This window comes from Tenebrio molitor, chromosome 5 (genome assembly GCF_963966145.1).
Source record: "Tenebrio molitor chromosome 5, icTenMoli1.1, whole genome shotgun sequence".
NCBI classification, from domain to species: domain Eukaryota; kingdom Metazoa; phylum Arthropoda; class Insecta; order Coleoptera; family Tenebrionidae; genus Tenebrio; species Tenebrio molitor.
Genome location: NC_091050.1, coordinates 18,499,094 through 18,508,683, shown reverse-complemented (window position 1 = coordinate 18,508,683; position 9,590 = coordinate 18,499,094). Strand labels below are relative to the sequence as shown.

The following is a 9,590-nucleotide window of genomic DNA, read 5'->3' as shown; positions in this document are numbered from 1 at the left end:
CTGAATTTTATTTTGAATCAAATAAATGTCATAATTTATAGTTACCAACATAGTGTGAAAAAATATCTACCTAGGGTTTTTTAAATTTTACCAACCTAATAAAGGAACAGGTGGTGGTTTTTTGATTTTTGAATGGACTTTAGATAAAACTAAAACAGGAGGAATTTCTTCATTTGCTTATTGTCAACAAGCTGGGGGATGTTACCATAATTTTAAGCACTTAGTAACACAGTTTTTGACTTGTTTTTGTTAGTTATAAAATTAAAATAACATAAAATAACATTTTTAATTTACAGTGCGAAAATTTCCGATAATAATGCGGAATCTGGAAAAGTGCCCCGAATGCTTGCAGCGTTTCCACGTTGAATGGCAAGGGAAATCCTCTCAAAAAGGAATTTCTTAGATTTTGAATCCCCTGATTCCGCGATAAGTCGGTCTCCGATGACATTAATGAAATCTATTGTTTCTTTGCACCAAGGGCCTAAGGTTTCAAAGGCTAAACCTTTAAATATGTAGTTTGACGAAATAATTGAACTATATTTGTTATGTTTGCGTTTGCAAATTTGTTATAAAATTTATTTTTTCCAATTTTTTTTTCTCAAAAATTTCCTCATGTAAGATTATACTGTCGTTAAAAGAGCTATCAGAATCAAGAAAAAAAAATAGGGGGTTTCAATTTAAAAAAAATATCCAAGACGTCATCACAAGTGAATGAATGAAAACAAATGACTGCTTAGAATTTTATTTGGTACTAAAACATGCATTTTTATAAACTAAAATTGACCGGTCCAAAGATTTTTTCGAAAAAAAAAAATTATTTAATTTTTAATGAATGTTTTCCATACTTTTGCCGCTTACTGTACATATAATTGTCCTAGTGATTGAGAAATTACCTATAACTTTGTGTCAGTAATCACGAGTGTCTGCTGTTGTAAAAATTTAACAGCAGACACGAATGGTCACTAACAAAATTATCGGTAACGAGGGCAATTCGATTTGAGTATTCACCGAATGATCGCTGCACCTTGAATTTAGGCAAAATTAAAATTATTATCAATATATCTATTCATATTTAATTAATATTGTTAATAATAATGCATTTTCTTCAAATAAATGCATAAAATCAATGATTTGACTTACAACTGACACGAGTTGTCAAAAAAGTTAACGATAATTTGTTGGAGTGAAAAATTACCGCGTAATTCCAATTAGAGAATTATCGACGATTTTCCAGCAGCTGTTCTACCCACAATGACGATCGTCTCTTGAGGCTTCACTGTACAATTTAAATTATGCAAGACATAATTGTCGGAGTCGTAGGAAAGATAAACACTGCCAAATTTTATTTTTCCTCTCTGTGGCCAACCTTCAACCGAAACACCATCTCTGTGTTCTTGAGTCTGTTCAGTGTATTCTAGGATTCGTCCGACTGACGTCATTTCAGTTTCCGTCCTGCTAATTAGACGAAATTCAAAGTCAATATATTTCTTGAAGAGAGCAGTTTGCGAAAGCACAAGACCAACATGTGCAACGGATGTACCTACAAGATAAGAGTATCATGAAGTAGCACTGAAATTGAGATTCATTTATAATCATTATTACCTCCTTACGACCTTCCTGAACACTTAAATGTTAAAACAAGGATCACGCAAAGATATTTGCCAGTCGACCTTTTTCTTCCACTGGCGCATCATGAAACTGGTAGATATAGAATTTCTTTAACATTTTGAATCATCTCAAAACTATTTTGTTTTTATATACTTAATTTAAGTTTAAAAGATTGATTATTATCATTAAATCATGTGGTATCCCACGAACTTATTCTTCATCCAAAAAATTTATACGAGATTTTGTTAACCTACCATCGCGGTCAAAAATAACTGGTACAATGTGTTACTGTAGACACTTCCAAAACTCATTCAAACTCATTAAATCTTCAAAATTCAAAAGAAGAATCACAGTGCATGCAATTTTATTGCTACTAAATGTCAAAGAATATCAGAACTGTCGGAATTTCTCACCAAACGTCTATTCCAAATTTGATTGTATTGTATTTATTTTGAGAATCGATAGTACAGTTAGACACACGGAATTTTGAGCCTCACTGTCAATATACCGTCAAAAAATGTAAAATAGGCTTTACATTACTAATCTCAATGATTGACATGCGATTGACGTGAACAGAAAATAAATTTCAAAATTTGACTTTTGAATGTCACGTTCACAATAAAGAGTGATTTACATCGCAATTTTTTGAAGTTAAAGAAAAATGATGCATATCTTGCGTAGCATGATTTTTCCCTTCTAATGGAAAATGGTAAATTATTATGCGCTACATTTCTCGGTAAAGAAAGTTTCACTTACGTTCCTTGGTGCACAACAGTATATTACATACATAGGGGGTAAGTGACTTATGAGTTTGACAGATCCAGAAAAAGTTAGAGAAACGGGAACCAATAAACTAATAGAGCGAGATACAAAAAAAATTGAACTTTGTAGGTACATTTTTAATTATAAAAATAAAATGAAAGCAAGTTCCGATTTTATCAAGGAATTAATACCGACTGTGACAGACTTCATTAAAAATGACCAGGATATAATTTTAAGACAGAAATAAAATGTGCGTTAATAAGAGAAATAAGTACACTTGATGATGGTGTTAATGAAATTTTGCACATCACAAATATCTCCTCTCATTTCTTGTTTCAATGTTATTTATTGCACTTGGTATGTCAAGGTCGTCATTGTAATTATCAGGTTAATGCTTTTGCTTTAGGCTACTTGAATCTAGAGCTAGACTCTCCAGATGCGCTGTTGCACCGACTCAATCCAGTACAATTTCACAATTAGTCGAAGCAACATGTGTTCAGTTTCTAAATAAAGTTTGTGAAGTTTGTTAAGCAATCAGTTTTGATTACAAATACACCAACATCCTTAGCGAAATATCGCAAGTTAATTGTCAACCCTAAGGGTTAAAAGAGAGAAATGAAAATATAATTTAGAATTACCTGATGAATGAACAAATTCCGATGTAGGTGTCATATATAGCAAAATAAATGATAATACACTGTTTTTCTTTTGGTTTTCCTCTTTTGTCAATTGTGTTTCACTATTTCTCAAAACTATTTCGTATCTCTATTAAATGTCAAAGTGACGTAAATATGAAATAGTTTTGAGAAATAGTGAAATAAAATTGGCAAAAGAGGAATACCAAAAGAAAAACACTGTATAAAGAATAGTACGTTCAAAGGAATTATTACTATTATTAATTGATAAAAATGTCCAAGTAAGTACCTACTTCTGTTCTAAAATAATAATAAAAATAGGATTCAGAGATTATAGAAAGTCATATTAAATGATATAAAATTGTTGTAGCTGTTTTAAGGAAGAAGAACGTTCTGAGGACAAATAAAAAAGCTTTATTCCTTCGTTGACTTACGCAATGGAAAAATATGAAAAATGAAAATTAATTTTTAAATACAGTGTCATTATAAATGGTTCTAATATCGTAGGTCGCTGTGCGCCATGGTTTAGGTGCGCCGCTACGCCAACTAGATGTTAGAAACATTTATAATAACCCTTAGAAGTAAATATTATTTGCCTGTGTAAAAGTGTAATTAATTACAAATACATGTTATATCCCAGTGCAGTGCTAAGCTAGTTTCCCGCAGTGCACCATCCCGGACGAAGTGATAACTGACCCTGACCCTAATAATTTAAGCTGATTTATTTCTTTGCTTTTAACGCAGATGTAACTTTTTACTCTAAAGTCCATTTATTTTCTTTATCTTTAGTTTTCCCACCAGTTATCTAAAAATTCAATATTTCGTTTGTATCATATTACTAATTTATCTACTCAGATTTGGTTCACACCCCCAATATTTCGTTTGTATCATATTACTACTTTGCCTACTCAGATTTGGTTCACATGTCATTTTTTTTTTACTTTCTGTAAACGTATGGATGTCACTTAGTCGTTAATCTTCTTTTTTTTTTTATTATCACTCCCTATATAAGACAAACGTAACGTCCACACGGGGGCATTTTCTTACCATCTTTGTGCACGACACTGTCACTGTCGTATTCGTATTTAATTTTGTAACTTGTGTTTAATAAAGTTATTATTTTTTTAAAAGTGTTTTCGGTCGAAACATAAAATACATACAGAGTGATCACAAAAAAACGCGCCAGCTTATATCTTTCTTATTTGAAATTCAATTTCAACGAGCGGTACATCAAATTAAAGGGTTCAAAATGTACTGTAAACTGGATATAAAATGTTGCCCTTAGCAACCCTATCTTACAAGGGTCACGGGTCAACTTAATTTTTTTAAATAGCAACATATAATTTTTTGGTACAGTTAGATTCATTATGTTTTTCTAAGTTAAAACATATAGCACACACACATAGTATATTTAAATGTTATTCTAACATAAGAAATAAATAAAATTCAATTACAAATCATTAGGAATTAGTAGAACTTTATTCGTAACAGACCATGAATTACTTAAGATATTCTTGTAGCCATGGAAACACAAAAAAATAAACATTTATTTTGAAAATAAACTTTATTTGTCGTAATTTTTGTTTAATTTTGTTTCTCCAATTTAGTATTGTGAAATAAAATGAACAATAATGAAATTGTGGATATGTTGCAAGCATATTTCGGAAATAATAGAAATTACTACTTGCAGAGAAACCCCACCTGAAAGCCTTCTGAATGCCACGCGAAGTGTCTCGAACAAAATGGTGCTCAATTTGAACAGATCAGTTGAAAAAAAAATTATTGTTATTTTATTGTTTGTATTACTTAATAAATATTGCTTTTCCATGACTACAAAAATGTGTTCATAAGTAATTCATGGCCTGTTACGAATAAAGTTCTACTATTCCTATTAGAATTAGAAATTAGAATTACATTTAAATATACAGGATGTACTATATTTTTGAACTCAGAAAAACATAATGAATCTAAGTGTACCAAAAAAAATATATGTTGCCATTAAAAAAAATAAAGTTGATCCTTAACCCTTGCAAAGGAGGATTGCTAAGGGCAACATTTTATATCCAGTTTACAGTACTTTTTGAATTCTTTAATTTGATGTATTACTCGTTGAAATCGGATGTCAAATAAGAAAGATATAAGCTGGGGCGTTTTTTTGTGATCACTCTGTATATCTGTTTTATTCAGTAAAATCTGCAGACTTGTTTTTTGTATATTTTATTGACGCATAAATTAATTTCCGGTTGTTATGACTATATCGCGACCTTGCTTGAGACCCAAATCTGTGAAACGAAATGCTTTCCAGTTGCTCATCAGTTGTCTTCCTCCATTAATTGAAACATCATGAAATTCGTAAGTATGAATTTATTTGTTTCTCTTTTAATTTATAAGATCAAACAAAGGTCGCTTCAAATCCAGGTTAAAGTGGTTTATGTGAAAAAGAACACATCTTTGGAGTGTTGTTTTAAATGTAAGTGGTAATAAAATTTTGACAAATATTTTTTCTAACTACTCGTATGTATTAATAGTTAATTAAGATGTAAGTGTAAAAAGTCATCCTTTATTGCACGAACGGGTTTAAAATACGACCGAGGTACGAGGAAGTATTTTAAAGGATATGCGTGTAACAAAGGAACTTTTTACACGTATGTCAACATTTTATCTACGATCGTGAGATGATCGCACCGGTTTCAACATAAATTTGTATAAAATAATTATCATTGATTCAATATTTTATGAACAACCAAAGTCGTATGAGAACCACGTCGTTTAGCAACCTACTTCTGTTTCCAACAAATTGTATTGTTGTATTCTGACAGTTCTGTGCCATAAAAGCGTGCACTAAAAGTTTTATGGCACGATTCTGTCAGTTTCAATAAACGTCAACTTTGACAACGATTTTTAGTGCAAAAAGTGCCTACTTTTTACACGATCGTAGATAAAAGACTATGAAGATAATAGAGTTACCACCAAGAAGTGACGTTTTACATAACTAAAAGAATAACCCAAACCAAATTAATTCATCTATTAATGGATCAAGAAATTATTATTTTAGACGAGTTGAAGTAACAAATCCAAAATAGACTAAGTTTAAGGACACTTTTGAAATTTTAGTTTCAAGACATTTGGCTTATAATTTTACGAGGAAGTGGGAACTTTAAGGGGAGGAACTATTATTTTTGTGATGGAAGTTACTTTTCTTGCACCACATCGTCGATGCAGTTGTAAATTACGGTGTCAGCAAAAATGAAGAAACAGCGTTGTCATCAATTTATGTTGTGAAGATTCTTTAAGATTAAGCTGCTTAACGTAAATTAAAAAAATAAAAGTGAAAATGATGTTGCTAAAGAAAGAACCCAATCTATAAACCGATTATTATATTTAGGTAACAAATTCAATATTTAGATTGCCACTTGACTTATTTTTCTGTAACAAGTTTCATCTTGTAATTGATTTTATATTACATATTTGCAAATAAAAAAATGTTCACAACTGTTTGAAGTGTTCATGATCCAAATCTATTTATCACTGTACGGTAGACATCCAATTTATCCCAAGCGTTCGGAGAGGTAAGTATGTATGTACTTACTTTTAGAAATTGGCTGAGGTATGAAACGTTAAATAAAGGAAAAAAAATAAACAAGCTTGTTATGTAGTTGCTACGGTGCTAGGGTGACAATAATGCTCACTATTATTATTATTTCCCTTATGTAACTTGGTCTGTGGCTTCGTTGTGCAGACTTTATTTGAGTACGGTAAAAAACGTCTATATCCCACTCGTTGCGTAAATAATTATTACATGTGTTTCATTAACATAAATCTAATACAAAAAATAAACACAAAAATATGATGTTTCTGCCTGATTCCCTACCGGTTAGAAATGTAGGCTGTGGATACCTCATTTGAGGTGAGAAAATTCAACTTTCTCGCTAAGGTAAGAAAGTTAATCATGAAATGTTTATGGTAAAACTGTATCAAAATACAAATGTCAAAAGTGTCAAAAGTGAAATAAGTTGTTGATAAATGAAAGCCAATTCAATAAAGCAAGTTGGTAGATCAATCATATAATCTGGAAAATAAACAGATAAGCTAGGTAGGTAGATTACTTTACCCTGTTTATTTATAATTTTCGAACAAACCTCAAATCTTCAAATGCGAGTTAATAACAAGTTAATTAAACAAATAACCCAGCCTACTATTCAATTCTCAAAATTTTCGTTTTAATCAGGAATATAACCATCTTTTTTTGGCTTTTTTCAACGAAGTTGTGCCGGTAGGGAAAAAATAGTATTCAAACCTTGTTAAGAAAGTGCCCTTGCAGACCTTAGGCACTTACAAACCTCGCCTATAATCTTTGCCTGCGGTCTGCAAGAAAGCACTTTCTTACCTTGGTTTGAAATATACTATTTATTACGGAAAATGTCAAGCAAGTTGTTTTTTAATAATAAGCTAAGATTTAAGCTTCCATCCTTTCTTGTAACTGGATCACATTTTTATTTTTTCGTGACCTGTATCGAGTACTACAAAATTCTTTCTCCGAAATCTTTGTTAACATTTAACCTTCCTATCGGCGTTGTTGCAAAAAAATTCGTAAAATGATCATCAGGTGCGCAAAACTAGACTTTCTGGTGCGATTGAAACACAATGAAATTAGTAAATATTAAATTTCTTTTTTTTTTTTTTAATTAAACTTCAAATTCATGATAACCTCTTACAGTTGATAACCGTTTCGCTATTTCTTATTTCTCGTGGGGCCGGGCGGTCAATTCGAGAATTCGAAGAAGCAATGACACACTTTGGTTCCAAAGATTTGGGAGATATAGGTTTACCAGGAAAGGATTCTCACCGCGCCCAAAAAAACCACCCACACGAATTTAATTTAACCAATGATGGATCAGGAAATTATTATTTTGGGTGAGTAAAAGCCACGTAAGTCCAAAATTTCATAGTAAAATAATATAGACTGAGTTTAACAACATTTTTTAAATTTTAGTTTCGACACGTTTGACTTAGAACGGTACGAGGTGGGGGAATTAAAAAATCCCGGCACAGACACGAAATTCAAACCGTGAGAGGTCAATACACTACTCGATATGTCAACGAGGATGGTGCTGTCGTTGCCCTTACTATTGGTTACGTAGCCGATGAGAATGGATTTCAACCATTTTACAAAGGCATTTCCTTCACAAAACCATTTGGACCATTAATACCACCCAAAAGCGGAATATCGTCTAGTGTGTTGGGATCTTTGGTGGGAGGAAATATCGGATAGAAGTTGTTACGGAAGCGGCAAAAAATAAAAACAGCGTTGTCATCATTTAATGTAAAGTTAAGATAGACAGTAAAGAAATAAAAAAATATGTTCGTGTTTTTCTTTTTTGAAATACAATAAATAAGAATACTACGACGCTACTACACTTCCAGTTTTTCTTTTCTTTTGTTACCATATTCTAATGTTTTTGTCCTACGTGGACCATCACTTGCAAATTACTTATTATCACTGTTGTTTTCCGGAAAGTAGTTTCATCACAAACATGAAATATTTAATACGAAATGATTAGACAACCTAAACCTTGTTAAAATTTTGTTAAGTATTCTCTGTTTTGCAAGATTTCATTTTTCCAATAACGCCATACCCACACGTCTTCACGATCAAAGACGCCACCACAACAACCGTTATATACGAAAGGGCTATAATTTTAGCTTTATGAAAAAATATTCGAACAGTTAATGGTCAACGTAGAGAATAGTTATTTGTGTATCAAGGCCAAAAAGTGTCTTTTTCGTGTTCGTTTCCTCAGATACATAGCGTGAAAAGTGATATACGGTGCGATCAATTAAAAAATAAATCGAGTCGGCGTGTTACCTATGGCAACCCATGCTGTAGCATAGGCTCCAAAGCAAACTCGATTTATTTTTTAAATGATCGCTCGGTATAACTAAATATGTACATACATTTTTCAGTGTATATACCTAACTTGACATCTGTCAAAGATAATCTCAAAATTTACAATTAATTCATGTTTTTCAAAATTTTTGCCTAGATGAACAAGAAAAACGTTCTGTACACCTCGGCCAAAAAGTGTCTTTTGTCCCAGCCTGTTTTTGAATCTCGGCTCCGCCTCGACACTTTTTGGGCCTTGATACACAAATAACTATTATTGACGAACTGTCAAAATACTTAATTTTGAGTTTGAAGAAACGTATGTTTAAGTTTTTTATTTAATTATAACTAAAATACACACACTCAGATTCATAATTAATTTGACATTTCTGTGACCTTCCCATCAAAGTACAAAAACCGACATCAGGGAAAGAAACTCGTCAGTTGACTTGTTTCGTTCAACATGAATTTCGTGAGTACACAGTGATTTCATTACAGTCAAGTAGAATCAACAATGAAATTTTGGTGCAAATTAAATTAAATATTTTATCCAACACCTGTTTATTATGAAGTCATAATAATGCCGATTTTGAATATATTATGAGGTCTATAAAACACTAGTGGGCTTATTAATTAACCCATAATTAAACTGTTTTTAAACAGTTTAGAGAGAATTGAACAGTTTATTGAACATTAATAAG

At 31.6% G+C, this 9,590-nt stretch overlaps 1 protein-coding gene across 5 annotated transcripts in view; it reads left to right on the top strand.

Annotated features, from left to right (window-relative positions):
- LOC138130067 (adenylate cyclase type 6) overlaps positions 1–9,590 on the top strand; it is a 366,957-nt gene that overhangs the window by 293,846 nt on the left and 63,521 nt on the right. The gene's annotated exons all lie outside the window — the stretch shown is intronic.